The 14,409-nt window shown below is 45.3% G+C and overlaps 1 protein-coding gene across 3 annotated transcripts in view; it reads left to right on the top strand.

Annotated features, from left to right (window-relative positions):
* LOC120956932 (protein phosphatase 1 regulatory subunit 14B) overlaps nucleotides 1-14,409 on the top strand; it is a 35,004-nt gene that overhangs the window by 15,178 nt on the left and 5,417 nt on the right. For 2 of the 3 annotated variants that reach the window (XM_049610594.1, XM_049610593.1), the window contains exon 2: nucleotides 5,717-5,775. The exons of the other annotated variant lie outside the window; for it this stretch is intronic. The gene's annotated coding sequence lies outside the window, so the exon portion shown is untranslated. The remainder of the gene's footprint in view (nucleotides 1-5,716; nucleotides 5,776-14,409) is intronic. 3 annotated transcript variants of the gene reach the window in all.

Genomic DNA, 14,409 nt, shown 5'->3' with positions numbered 1-14,409 from the left:
GGACAATCTATTTTAGTGTTTGGCTGATGTGGCTTTTTTCTGGTGGATGCATGATTTATTATGATTTGACGCCCGTACTTTTTGCTGAGTCGAGTCTTTGATTGCCAAAGGTCTGCTATGTCCATAAAGTCCATTCTTTGCATCTCCGCTTTGTCCTAGACTCCTTAATACATAATGAACTATTTGCATAAAATTGAGCAAAATGAATACTTCTTCTCTAGACTACAACATGTTGGGGGACATGTTTGTCCTGAAGTTCACTAGAGTTTATCATCACCAAACAACAGTGCTGCTAGAGGAACGAAGTTTCGTATCTTGTGTACTACGACACGCCGTCCCAGAAACTGGGTCATTCGACGCGACTTTTGACTCCACGGCTCCGTACACTGTATTGCGCTGGGTTGGTTCTGCTGGGGTGCACGATTTCGTTTGCTTTGTTTGTTTTCGGTTCGACTTTTGCTTCAGCTGGGCGACCGTAGCAGCACCGACGAACGACCAGCATAAAACTTTACAGCACTGTGTCCTCCTGAGATTGGCCGTTTGTGACAATCTACCACTGTTGCGCCCATTGGCCGGAGCCGAGCCGAGAAGGACCGGGTAAAAGCGCACCGAATGGGGCCGATTTAGTGGCGGGCCAGTTTGCTTTCGGGCGGTGCGCCAAGTCGCGGACCATTCCCTTTGGGAAATGGTGCAAATGACGGGGCAAATAATTAAAGGCAATCGAACACTTTCCGCGTGCCGGATTTTCTTGCCCGGCGTGGTGGCGGCTTGGGAGCATTTGGGATTTGAGAAATACAAGGAGAAAATTGCAATCGAAAGCAATCAAACTTTTCGATTCAGCAAGCGGAGGGAAGATGGGGTGGTAGAGAGAAGCCAGCAAGCAGACAAGACGAAGAACAAAATCAATCGCGCACCAGTGGACAACGACGAAAGTCGATCGAATGGGAAAAGCGTCGCGCGAATTGGTGAAATTGTTATGCTTTCTTGCATGCTGTAATTGATTTCGTTCGGGTCCAAATGTAGGAAATGGTTAGCAGTTGCTGCTAGGAGCCATTTCTTTGACGAGAGTTGTTCAGAAGTCATTTTCCAATAATCATTTCGGTTTTATGAATCTGAATAATTATTCACTAATATGCTGTAATTTCGAACAAAACATTGAACGTGGTGGACCTAAAGGTACTGGAATTGGCGTTTATGATCAAATGCATCTGCCGAACGATGGCCTCATTTGAAATGAATCGGCGGCACTTTCAACCGATAGAACTCTGTCCGTTTCTTCATTAAACCCCGAACTGGTTTCCTGTATTGTTTGCTTATGTTTACATTAGCATTTGTTTATATTTTCAACAATGCTTTCTCTCTGTCTCACGTACAATTGAACATGAACAATGGACACGATGTCGGCAATGGTGCGGGGGTGTATTTTATTTCCGAACGAATATTATTTTAAAGATCTGTTTGTTGCGCAAGCACTTCCGCAAACGCTCTTTCAGAACTCGAGCAAAGCGTTGGAAATGGTATAAAGTAATCTCAAGCAAAAGCCAAATAAAACTAACAATCACTCCTCCAATATACAGATACCAAATAATAGACACATCCTCAACATTGAATGCACGTATGGCTAACACGTCCTGTCTGTAGAGCAGTGCGAAGCTGCTTTTGTTTTTGTAGTACTGATCAAACAAACCCGACTCGAAGAATGCGTGTATATAGAACGGGAACAGCTCGCGTATGAGAGATTTGCTGAAGAAGTAATACAGCAAATGATACTTCAAAAACACCGTGTTGGCCACTCGCAAATTGTGCTCGAATGCAGCTTGAGCCGATTTGTCGATGTTGCGCATATTTTCTATCAACAGCGTAGTGATGTGCGTATTATCGCGACTGTAGAAGAGATAGCACATGTTTTCCAGCGACTCGCCCGGCTTGCTTAGTGGCAGATTCAAATGGTTGGAAAATGTGGTGCTGCGTGGAAAAATGCAATTGTTGCGTATTTCATCCGCAGAGTTGATCTCCGGGAAGAAGCGCGTATAGGACAGGTACGAGAAGATCAACGATTGGTAGCAGGATACGATCACAATGGACAGCAAACAGTAGTTGGTGATGATCTGTTTCTCGAACCAGCTGCCATACGTTCTGGACGGTCCGCCTAGCAGGCACATGATCATCTCTACTGCGTTCTCCAGCACGGTACTCTTGTTGCCGTCTCCAAACAATGACAGTATCACAGCCAGTACAACGACCAAGGAGAACAGTGCGATCCAACTATAGTAATCGAACGGATCTACTAGTACCCAGATGATCGGTTTCGGTTTGCTGCGCGGAACCAGAACACTGATGAATGTACTGCCAAGGGCCAGAATCTTGTCCGAGCCCAGGAACGATATGCCCATGTTCACTACACCGTAATCCGGGAAGTCGTCCGTGCTCGTTGTAGCCTCAAACGTTCCATTCCGTTGTCGCGCTATGGTTTCTCCGAGATATGCGTCGAAGGTGACTACCTCTAGATTTCCAGCTGGCAGTAGCAGGCAAATCTTTCGTCCGTACAGGTTCTTCAGGTCGTTCGGGACGCGTATGTCGGACGGATCGAGCTGTATGGTTTGGTTCGTGAAGAAGTTCTTGTGATGAATCTCTATGCTGGATCGGTTGTACAAAATGTGATACGCCCGGTCGAGAATGAATCGTTTTCCACTGTCGAGTTCGTGCATGAAAATGTTTTCCTTCAGCTTTGGGTGAAATATGAAGTACCGGCTGCCGTGATGGAGAGCCGTGTGGGGCTGTTGAAAAAAAAATCCGAACATTAGTTGGCAGAGATGATATGTTTAGTTGAAGTAGTAACATACGTCTAATCTTTCATGTCCTCGAGCCATTAGAACAGCACAACGGCGAGTCTCGTATGTCCAGTAGCTTAAATCGCCAACCTGGTTAGATATGATTTTTGGTGGCTCATTTAGCTTCAAAATGGCCATTAAAATGTCTTCCGAGAGAGCATCATTGGCGTAGTTGAGGATGAAAACCTTTTTGTAGCGCCATGGTGGACACCACTGCTTTTGGAGTTCCACAAATGCTTTCACAATGAAGGTTATATCGGAATGTGGAGGAGATAGCAATTCGAATGAGTTTGTTAGATTTCCACAGACAGGCCAAGTGTAAAAATGTGTGATAACAGTCACTATTAGTAGTACATTTGAAGGAGACATGATGGTGAATCAACACTTTCTGACTGCATCCCAGAATCGCGTAACGTGGACTAGGAACTAGGAACACAAATCGCACAAAGAAAGGGCGATTTGTGACATTTCATTAAAGCATAGCACAATTTAATGAAATTGTCTGAGTTTTTTTTGTGATTGTTCCTTACGTGCACGTGCACAACAAGCGCATTGCATTGTTAATGAGCTTGACATTCGACATTCGTTGCAATCACACTAAAAAGTTGAAATCGTTACTGTAATGTATCTAATAATTTCGAGCAATTTTTCAACACTGACCAGCTGCCACTTCCGCTGCCAGAGATAGATGTGAGCGATTCCTGGCAATGTGCGGTTTGGTCTCTTCACGTACAGCTCGCTCGCACAAATGGCAAGAGTGTGGCCGAACAGTTGTTGGTTCTCGTTCCGCTGCAGCCAAAATAAAACGTGACTCATGGAAACATCACGTACCTTTCCACTTTTCGTCATTAAAGCTGGTGAAAACGGGCATCATCCGGCTGGTGTTCTTTCCGATCGCGATAAACCGATACAAGTGCAAGACTGCTGTACCACAAATTCTCACAGATGTTATTGGTTTTGATGAAAAATCTGCCAGCATACTGAAACCGTCACTCAGGACCATTGGCATACTATGCAGTTGTTGAAAATGACCAACAGCTCCGCTCCACAGCTCTGTAGCTGAATGGTTGGTCGTTGTATTTTTAGAACAGAACATTTCAAATTCCTTTATTATTTCTTGCGCATCTGCTCGGTGGTTATACTGTGTGTGTGTTGCATTCGTGAGTATTGCACACTGCCACAGTGTGGTTGTGTAGGTTTGGAATGGTCATCAACAACGTTAAAAACGATGCATTGCAATGGAGGTGCATTTGATGGTCGCAGTGAAGGTTCAATCGGTAATTTCAAAATATTTGCATACGCTCAGTGAGGTTGCATGTATTAAGATGCAGCATCGAAGCTTCTTCCCGCTGAGTGTTTTAAGTCCATATTGTGCAATACCAAGGGCGGCCCCTTGCGAGAGCTAATCGACAATCACTCGATCGCTTTCCGTGGTTGACGGAAGTGGCACTGAGACGGAACGAACAGGCAGAGAGAGAGAGAGAGAGAGAGAGAGAGAGAGGGAGAGGAAGTGTATGGTTGCGTCAAGTGTACGCGGAAAGCGAAATGCTTTTCCACCGACTGGCGACGCATCTGACCATTTAAACCGTCCCTGAGTGCTTTCGATGTTGTCGCCGGATGAGCACAAAGGATGGGCGGCCGCACGACAAGCTCCCGTGGCCATGCTGTAACGTAATCTTGTCGAATCGATCTCAAAATCACGATGCGTGGCGACTTCTCGCACTTTGCTACCATCTCCGGTCCCCACACACCACACGCACACATGCTGCCCTTGGGCGCTTCTTTCTCCTGCCCACCAATACCGTTCCGATGTGATGGTGTGCCGCGTGTTGGATGATGATTTTTTAAGCAAATTACCCTTACGAAGCCATAATTAAGGACGGCATAAGTTTCGATAAGCTGCCTTTGTTGCAAATGACTCGTTCGATGGCACGGCAGTGTGACGGGTGTGACGACAGACAGAGGGTTGGGCTTCTTTCTGTGCCACCCGTATAAGGCATCTCGACAATTTTGGTAAGAAATCATTATGCCTGCATGATGAGGCTCATGATGGAGAAGACTGCTGCTGCTGCTTTCTTCGGTGCGTTACTTGCCCGGCATGAAGGAAGTCGAGGAGGAAAGGGCACTGTGTGTGTCTTACGGTGCAGAATGAGCACTCGAGCATTGTAGTAAAAATTTGTTTTTATGGAAACCCTTCAAATTCCTGCGGCAGTTTTGGTTTACGCAGTCCATTAGCCCAAATAAAATACCTTTTATGGTGTCATATTACGTCGATTTGTTGCTTACTTCAAAAAGCCACATTTTTCAAGCGGTTCTTTTCGAGCAGTGGCTGCTCGTACCCAAAACGAGGCAAATCTGTTGAAGGCCATTCGAGCGGATGAAATGGTGTACAGACGAAAAGACGGAATCGAAATTGAAACATTTGAACTGAAACTTCCCTTTTTTTCAATCGTTAACATTGGATTTCATACGGATTTGCCCTTGTTTTGTCGGTATTGAATGACGAGAGAGAAAAAAAGTAAATCAGAGCTCTTCCTCTGCTTCTGCTGGACGGATCTTGTTGGAGTCATTTTCATTTAACCCGATTCGTCAGGCACAGGTTGCGTTGATAATTGTTTTTCTTTTGTTTACGTTTGATTAATGTTCAAGCTTTTGACAGTACGTACCTTCATCATCTTCTCAGTTTGGTGGAAAAAATAGGAAGTTAATCTTGGTCAGATTGAATCGAATCCATCAACTCGGGTTACACTCGGTTTAAGAGTGATTGTGCAAAAATCGACCCAAAATGCACATAATGTACACAATTTTGTAATAATAACCTATCAAAGCTAATATATGCTGTATAAAACGTTTATCTAATAAAAATGTTTTCTTTTCTCTCTCAGCAGGTACGCATTGTCGAAGTTCCGTGAAGATTGACGTATTGCTTGTAGAACATTAGACGGTAAGCAACTACATCACTGTTTCTATTATTGATTAAAGCATGGCTAAGGCTATTCGAATCAATGTAATACTCTTAGTTCCGCCAACGATAAGATCGCATATTTAGGGGATGTTAAGATAAGATAACGGTTAGCTTGGGAAAGCATAAACGACGAAGGAGGACGAGTGGAGAAGGATATCATCGTTTGCAGAGTATTCGCGTACGTCACAAGCGTGGCAATAGGCAGTATCACTTTCGTGTGCTTCAGATAACGTCAGCAACAGCGCGTGAGGGGTATTGCTCGATTATTAATTCGCTCATCTATCTTATCAACGCCCGTTTACGTGGGAGAAAGGGCATACGTGGACGGTAGTACCATAAATCGTGGTTCACCTGTTCGGCAGGATATTGGTCAGTTAACCCAAGTATATCGAATGCTGCAGATGTGTGCACGCGAAAGCTTATAAAAGCTGTGTGATAAACAAAATAAATATTTTTGTGAGCTAAATTTGCAGATATTCAGTTGCTACTCAGAACTGGGTCATGCGGCGCACCATAAATGTTGCCAAGAGCGGGACCCGAACAAGACTTTACGATTGTTTGTATCTCGATTTGGCCCTCTGCCACTAAAGCTGCCAAGCTGCCCTTTTGCGAGTGATGCTTTAATAAATCGATAAGGAAGAATTTAGATAAGCCAAGTTGGGCTGATAAGCTGCCATTAGATGATTGTAGCCAATTAACGCTAAAACGCTCTCACGATAATGGGATTTTAAAGTTGTTTCTTTAGAAGTGGAGTGCTCGGTAAAGTTTCAGTTGAAGATGAATCTGTTTTCTTTGATCCCTTCAATGCTCGATAAGCCTACCGTACTGTCAATACAGTAAGCAGCGCATCGTAATTATAGCGAATTGCTTTAAACAAAAAAATCACCCTTAAACCAGCTCAGGGAATGGTTCTCACAGCGATGCACCGAAGGAGAAAACTTGTTCAAGATCTTGAGGTTCCATTCCACGCCACATCCCAATCTTACTCATTACAACAGTGCAGCAATTGCTGTGGGATTGTGCTTTTGTTTGCCTCTAAAAGATCACCTTATCTGCACGGTAAACATAAGCAAAAGTGATGAATGACTGAGATTATTGTGCTTGCTATTGCGAATGTGTAAGACGTGAAAGCAATATTGCAACGTACTTGCTAAAAAGGTCATCCCGTGGAGGTCATGTAGGATGGGAAACCGGTGCAGTTACAGTGGGTGTACAGTGCATTCGTATGCACCGTGGCTGGCTCCGCGGGAACACCTTTGAACTGGAGGAAAAACAAAGATTGCCCGTGCAAGTCGTTGACTTGCAGACTTTGTGTGTTTTGGTGAGAAACGAATGCGAACACGTTTCATTTGCTTTGGCCTGAGAGTTTGTTTACAATCGCACCGAATCGCGCCCTCTGCAATGGGTGGGCATCGAACGGTGAAAGAAAAGCGAACTGCTGCAACTGAACTGCTGGTAAGGGCGAAAGAAACCGTTATGATTGTTTATGTTTTGTTTAAAGCAGCTTCAGCCATAGCGCGGTGGGATATTTACGTTTCGTACGGGTTTTCATGTTGTAAATCGTCTTTATTCGCTTATGTGAAGGGGGAGATCCTGCTCTCTGGAGGTGAACCGTCGCGAGTGTGACTGCGAAAGTGATAATCGCTTGTCACAATAATGGCCGAGCACACTTGTGTGTTTAATTTGCATATTTAACCGATATTGATATTGGATTCCACTGGGTAGCCACACAACAAGTCCAAAATCAGGGGTCAATCTTTTTGTCGTAAGATATGACCAATGCTCTTTTCCATGGCTGACCCCACATAGGGTGTGGAATAAAGCAACGTCCATGATGTTTGTGGTACTATGAGCTACCGTGAGGTTATTTATATCGCTGACACTGTGTATGGAAGGATAACTACTAGCAAAGAGTGAGGGTGGAATCGTGCGAAATGGCATTAGAGATTTATACGAATTATTTATAGCTCATCATACATATGACGCCCACGAACCTAAGCTGCTACAAATCGGAGTGATTTTTTCCTCCATAATACATCAACCATTACATCCGGATGTATTGTTTCGCTTGCGGCATCCCATCAGTCATAGTGCCAAAAGTGGAACTAATAGATGAGAGTAGCACGATTAGAAGACAATGGCTAGTGGATATATCCATTTATCATCTTCTCGTATTGTTGCGCTACTGAGTTAGCTGGCAGCATTTAAATATAGCGTAATTGTACGACGCAAATTTTTGGGGAATCGTTCAAGGTTCACGTCCAGTAAAAATGTCAATATTGTATCTGCTCGTTACCATGAACTAAACGACGATTTCATGCTTATTGGGAAAGTAAATCCACACGACTGGGCACGAAGGGAACTTTGTCCGACTTTTAGCAAAGCGTACGCTGCTGAGTGAAACGTCGCAGACATTCTCGTGACACCCGCTCGTACGATAAGTGCGCTAAAATCGAGCGAGCTTTTGTAACATTAATTACCACTGACCGCTGGCACGTTAAATATTTACACGTTACTGGTTTGCGGGAGTCGTACGCGAAGCCAACAAAAAAAGGGGGAGAAACTGCGACAAGGAACCGACATGGTTAGCATGATGTGAACAGAAAACCCCGCTGCAGGAATCAAGACCTGAGTCGTTTGAAAGTAAGGTAGCATGTTACGATTTATTTCATACCTCTTTTACCGCTTACACAGCTCCAGATGATGCAATATACTTTGCCACACGCAATTGTGCTATTACAACGATCTGTGTTGCAAAGAGTACGAAATTTTGGGATGTTGGTGAAGAGCCTGCTCACCCGCTGCTCCGGGTTAATCGACGTTGGCTGAAGATGTTAGTGTCTTGTAGTGTGGGCCCTCTTCTCCTTTGGCGAAATGTAGTTCAAGTACAACGCGCGTTGTTGGTGCTACATGCACATATAGACAGCATGAAGGAATGCACGGCGCATGACGTAACCGGACATTGCGGTGCTTTTTTCCCTCTTGCTGCCACAATTAGGACGCAAGTCGCGTCCAACCACCGTCAACCACGGGGCTCAGCAGCTCGCGAATCTCGTTGAGGGCCTCGGCGTTGGCCAGGAGGAGTTCACCAATCGGTGATCGCCAGCACAAAGATCTGATGCGACGGGCAATAACCGGTTTCACCGGCACGATCGCAGGAGCCCATTGATCGGTGGCGGGATAAAAAGTAATGCGCGGAGCCCAACAAGAACGTGAGATACAGAGCGAGAGAGGGAGAGAGAGAGAGCACGCACGGCAGACGGGAAGGCTCCTTCGATGTGGCCCCCTCCCAGGGGCCAGGGTTTCACGTTTCAGGTCGTCACGCGAGTGTCGAGTCGTTTGTAGGTGACATCATTCTCTGTCCAGTTTTGCTAACACCGCTAACACAGCATACTGGCACGTCGTGGGGCACGCAAACCTGCGTCAGCTGTTGAACGAGTTCGGACCAGCAGCAGCAGAACATAATGCGATTGGATTCTTCCCGCTCAGCAACGGTACTTCCCGCATAATGGACTTTTTTCTTCTTCTTGAGCCTTGGTCCTTACAAATCAGCGGCTTGTTGATCCTTCTTTCATGAAGCCTTCCAAGTAATTAATTATTCATTATCGACGCATCTCTGGAACACACAAAAAAACTGCGTCAATTTTGTAATCAAAAATATGTTCTGCACACTGAGCACACACAGTACGGGGTCGGGGATAAAGTACTCCCATATCTTGGTCCACTTTGACTGTGTTCATGACACTTTTTTACGATTTGCATTATGATCCAATTAAACATTGTCAAGCGACCACGAACCGGAACCAAACGTGAAGAGCGGCAGCATTAAATCTCGTCTAATTATACTTGATTTCAAAAAAATGGTCTGCGTTGGAAGCGTCCGCTCTATGGTACACAACACGCTATGCCGCATACTCCGCCACGCTTTTGGCCACACAATGGCCCTTCCTAGAACGCCAGCATAAAGCGCTTCCGGTAGAGCAGGTTCCGGGGTGCTTTTGCTGAAGGTTTTATGGGCAGTGAATGTGTCTGCAGCAGTTCTGTTAAGTAGTGCACAACCCTTTGGCATGACAACCCTCGAGTTATTGCTCCACCTTTTCGCTTTCTTCCATATGTAGATTCCACATTACACACCCTATATCTCTAGAGATGGATGGATGGGAGAGAGAGAGTGAGGTGTTGCGTGCTAGTAGCTCTACTTTCAGATTTTTATTCCCGCTGGTTGTAGAATTTTTATTTGCTTTCCCGGCTGGGGACTGGCTGTGTGAGAGTGTCGATTGCTTTTTTGCCCCCGTTTGTTTGGCTTAGCTTTTCAAAACAAAATTTAATCGAAAGGTATAACATTATAATGATGTCTGCCTGTGTGTGTGTGTAGCCTCAGTCTGCAATTTGAAGAGCGATTTATCAAATCACAGACACAGGTGGTGGTGGCGATGGTTTGGGGTGTAAAACTTTACGAAACGTCTGCAATAATTCGTTTCAATTAACGTTGCCAGCACGCGAACGCTCGAAAATCGTTTTCAGCAACAAACTTCCTGGCAAGGGAGTTACAATGGGATTGGCCAATGGGACTGGGACTGGCAGCTCAAATTTGAGCGTGATATATCCCCACGGACGACAAGAACATAATAGCTTTCCAGCCGAGTGTCAGTTGCACAAACCACCGTATCAATGATGTATTTTTAATTACATTCTCACAACTTTTACTGCCTGCACGCGAGTCCAACGCGTGAAAGAGGAGATAAGGAGCACCAAAAATGCTGACAAATGAAAGTCCATTGCCTAGAAGCGATTCTTCGACACGTCCCATACACCGGCCTAGCTAGCGGCGCTGCAAATGAGAATGCATGCACCAGAATATTGAATTATGGCAGCACCATCCACCAAGCTGAGGCATCTTGTTTACATCTCTCGTGTCGTTAGAACGTCGCATTATATTTCAGGTGAAGCTCAAAATCTTAATTGGATCAGAAATTTGTTTGCGACTGACGGTGGTGGTGTGGCCGCACCTAGCCTCAGTGCTGAGTGGAGAAGGTATTATGTTAATAACCAACCTTCTGGGCTGAAACCTCGCAAGTTGGCGAACCTCTCGTGCATTCATGACACTTTATCTGTTTACACTGGCGCATATTGGAATATGAATTTCAAACCCCCTCCCCAAACAGAACCAAGCAACGCAATGCAGTTTATTCTCTGCACAGTCTCAGGCCTTTCAAGAAGGAAAAAAGACCCTTTCCGCTGCAGCAGTGGAGCCCTTTTGGAGTGGAGCTCAGTGTCCATCATGGTTGGTTTGCCGCCAAATGGGTACTCATTTCACATTCAATTAACTCGACGGTCGTTACGCACGAATCCCCCCTTGGGTTGTGGTGCAGCACAGTACACAGAAGCCCAGTGTTGCAGCCAACGGAGCTGGTTATGCTGATCGAATTATGCGGGAATAGACCTCCGGGAGGGTGGGGTGGAATGGAGCGAGCGATGAGCATACGCAAAAACACTGACAGTTAATGCTGGCAAATGGTGTGCTTATGTATCTTTATGGTTATGAATGCATGCTTACATCTAGTACAGCGAAAGGTGAAGCCATTCGGAGGGGGTGTTTTTTTGTGACACCAGCGTACAAAGTCATCTCGGGATCTGGTTTCGATTCACCGCCGTAAATTGGTGCTCGCAATAGATCGGCGATGTGAGTGAATCAAAATAATTAATCTGATGTCATTGGGGGCATCGCTGTCCTGCGCTATGGGGGGGGCCGTGTCACGTTGTTGCTGACGTTGATGGAAAACAAATGTTTCGAAGCGGAGAAACTGCCAAATGGGGGTTGCACATTCACTTTGCTTGCCCTTCAGCGGGCCGTTTACGTCAATCTGGGCACGATTAACGAATGCGCATTTGCGTTGGACGTTGGATGTAAAGGATACACGTTTAGTTGCTATCACATTTTTCCAGCTACGCTGTAGTACGCCGTGCAGTAGAGTAGGTACGACAACCGGTAAGATGACACTCTGTGGAATGGGAACTCTCGGAGCTGCGTTTATTACATCCGCTGTTACTGTTGTTAGAAAATAAATGCACTTCATGGGCATTAAAGCGGCAGATGGCGCGAGTACAGTTATATTACTTTGTACCAGCAGGACAATGCGAATGTGTGCCATGCGCGTGAGTTCATCATCATATCAAAGAAGTCGCCGCTTTTGCATACAATGGAGGCAGTGAAATTACCAAGCACAGTTCACTCCACCGACAGACTGTAAGGGAGGCGCACTCTCCTGTTACCGGTCATAACTGCGACAGTAGGGTTCCGAGTAGGGAGGACGCTTTACTAATGAAAATAGAGCAATGTACAAGAAAACATCAGTGTCAAGCTTCAGCTAGCTGCCTGTGCTTTGTTTCGGTCCCCATCCAATCTATTACCTGATCGTCGAGTACAGGTGTTGTTTGTGTGTGTGGAGGGTTGTGTAGAGAACAGAAGAATAGAGATTCATGTTTTTGAACAACATGAAGAAACGATACAAAGAAGCTAAATGGAGATGCACTCAAGGGGAAAAGTAGAGCAAAGCACCCAACCCAAGACTTGGCTATGATGAATTGCGAACCTGATTCTAAAGCCGGCGCTATTTGCATGCCAGCAACAGTACAGAAGCGAGGTGTGTGTGTGTCACGGCGGTTTGATTATAATAAAATATCGATTATTATTATGGTGAATAGAAAAACTCCCATGCCCGTGGAGACCTGCAATAAAGGGGATGACACATATATGCAAGTCCCAAGAGAGACAATGTGTGCCATCCGCGAGCAGCAAAAGATGGAACGATGACATCCGCCGCTGTCGTCCCATCAGTCAGCCAGTCAGTTAGTCCGACACAGACGCCTCCCGATAGAGAATGTCTTACAGTAAGGAGACAGCAAACAATCAAGCTTTTCCGGGGTGTGTGGAGCACAAGGAAGAGATGAAGGTAATGATTGCAAAATAAAGCAGCACACCTTCAATGCGACACAGAAACTATTAGCCCGGTTTCTTTCCACCGGCTAGGTCTCGTCCAAATGTCGCGTCATAATGACGGGGTCCTAGGAAGTGGTCGGGTGACGGTGGATGGTGGCTTTGACATAGGGCTCATTGTTGTGATGATGGATGCATGCACTCAGGCCGGTAACAGCGCCAGTCCCCACACATACGTGATTACATGTTGATTGTGCAAAACGAGAGCGAAATGGGCTTCAAAGCATACTTCCGGTACGCGGAAGGGACACAAGACACACGGTGCATTAGGGACAGACATAAAATATTGCTTCCCGGTATGGTTCGGTACACGATGGTGATGATGATGATGAGTTGCAGCTGTAGTAGAAAACCGGTGCTTGGATGCGTGTGCATTCTCACCCAACCATTGATTTTCATTGACCTACAGGTGGTGTAGTCCACCGTGCGTTGTGTACAACTACGTTCTAAATTTGTTGCCGTGGGTCACCCCAAGGCACAAAGGCAGATAATTTTATTTTAATTAGCAAGTTCAATGCATAAATGCCCGTTTTTTGCTATTGTTCCTGTATTGTAGTTGGGGGATTTTTAGTTTGTCCAAAATCAGGTCGTTTTGGTCGCCCTATTGCCAACCGAATTGCGACGCATACAGAGTGAGCAAAGAGATGAATTGCTGGCACGAGTTCCGTAGGTCATGGACAAAGCCTGAGGGAACTGTTTGAAATTGAATTACAATGCAAATGTTATCCAATTGTTTCTGTCTGGATTGATGCTCTGGATCTTTTTTTATTCTTTAGACCTATAACTGAATAGCATTGGAATAACGGCTTTTGCTTTCAAATGGTTCGTAATGATGATACTAACATTTGAATCTTGAATTCAGAATAGTAAGTTCTTGCTCTCTAATCGCCTTGTTTTTGACATCGTAAGGCCATTAGATTGTTTCGTTAAATTTCTTGGATGATTCAGGAAGCTTCCCCATCCAAAAATGTTGCCATGTCATTGCACATTCCAACGACGCACTTCCTGGCGAAGCGACAAATAAATAGGCATCTTCCAGAAAACCCCTGTATCATAATGATCATGAGCGACGCGTGCTTCGATAACGATGAAAACCAGACTTTTCTTAACACTCGGCAAAGTACCAACGTAGTCCAAAACCAGCCTAACAGGCCCAAATTGATAAGGGAGGTGTATCAATCAATGCGTAATGGAAACTCTTGTTTGTCCTATTAATAGCATATCTGTCCCCTTGTTTGTTCAACTGCACCGGCTGATTCATACGGTGCGCGAGAGCATACCCGCATCAAACGCTGCCCATAATGGACAACCGGTGTTATCGCTCAGCATTGGTGTCTGTGTGGCTGGTTTACCTGGAATGTTGTTAAAATCCCTGAAATGTTCCCCAAATTGGGCGCAAACGGCACTCTCTAGACTCTGTGGTGACGGATATAATCTGAAAAAGGCTGAGCAGTGATCCGTTGTTTCACACCTTCACGAGTCGTTTCGATCAGTCAATTGCCAACTCTTCTCCATTACGTTCGTGGTATTCTAATGATGATGCACGAAACAAAAAAAAACAACAACCCACAGATGGAGATTCCGCCGTTCGGCAGCGGCAGTCGGAATGCCTTATG

The sequence above is a fragment of the Anopheles coluzzii genome, chromosome 3 (genome assembly GCF_943734685.1).
Source record: "Anopheles coluzzii chromosome 3, AcolN3, whole genome shotgun sequence".
In the NCBI taxonomy this organism is placed as follows: domain Eukaryota; kingdom Metazoa; phylum Arthropoda; class Insecta; order Diptera; family Culicidae; genus Anopheles; species Anopheles coluzzii.
Note: the sequence above shows the minus strand (reverse complement) of the source record. Positions and strands in the feature narration are given on the sequence as shown.